This window comes from Trichogramma pretiosum, unplaced genomic scaffold (genome assembly GCF_000599845.2).
Source record: "Trichogramma pretiosum strain Unisexual culture from Peru unplaced genomic scaffold, Tpre_2.0 scaffold71, whole genome shotgun sequence".
Lineage (NCBI taxonomy): Eukaryota > Metazoa > Arthropoda > Insecta > Hymenoptera > Trichogrammatidae > Trichogramma > Trichogramma pretiosum.
In genome coordinates this window covers 717,293-717,816 of record NW_019640814.1, presented here as the reverse complement: position 1 = coordinate 717,816, position 524 = coordinate 717,293, and positions in this window count along the sequence as shown.

Genomic DNA, 524 nt, shown 5'->3' with positions numbered 1-524 from the left:
TAAGCCCTAGGAGAAATCCTATGTCGATGACGGTGTATGTATTCATTGCTTGCTTATGATGGTAACATAATCGCACACCCGTCGGGCGAAAGGGAATCCGGTTCCTATTCCGGAACCCGGCAGCGGTACCGTCTTAAATTCGGGCCCTCGTAAGAGTGTTCGTCGGGGTAACCCAAAGTGACCTGGAGACGTCGTCGGGAGATCCGGAGAGAGTTTTCTTTTCTGTATAAGCGTTCGAGTTCCCTGGAAACCTCTAGCAGGGAGATAGGGTTTGGAACGCGAAGAGCACCGCAGTTGCGGCGGTGTCCGGATCGTCCCCTCGAACCTTGAAAATCCAGGAGAGGGCCACGTGGAACAGTCGCGCCGGTTCGTACCCATATCCGCAGCAGGTCTCCAAGGTAAACAGCCTCTAGTCGATAAAATAATGTAGGTAAGGGAAGTCGGCAAATTGGATCCGTAACTTCGGAATAAGGATTGGCTCTGAGGGGCGGGGCGTGTCGGGCTTGATCGGGAAGCGGGTCTGG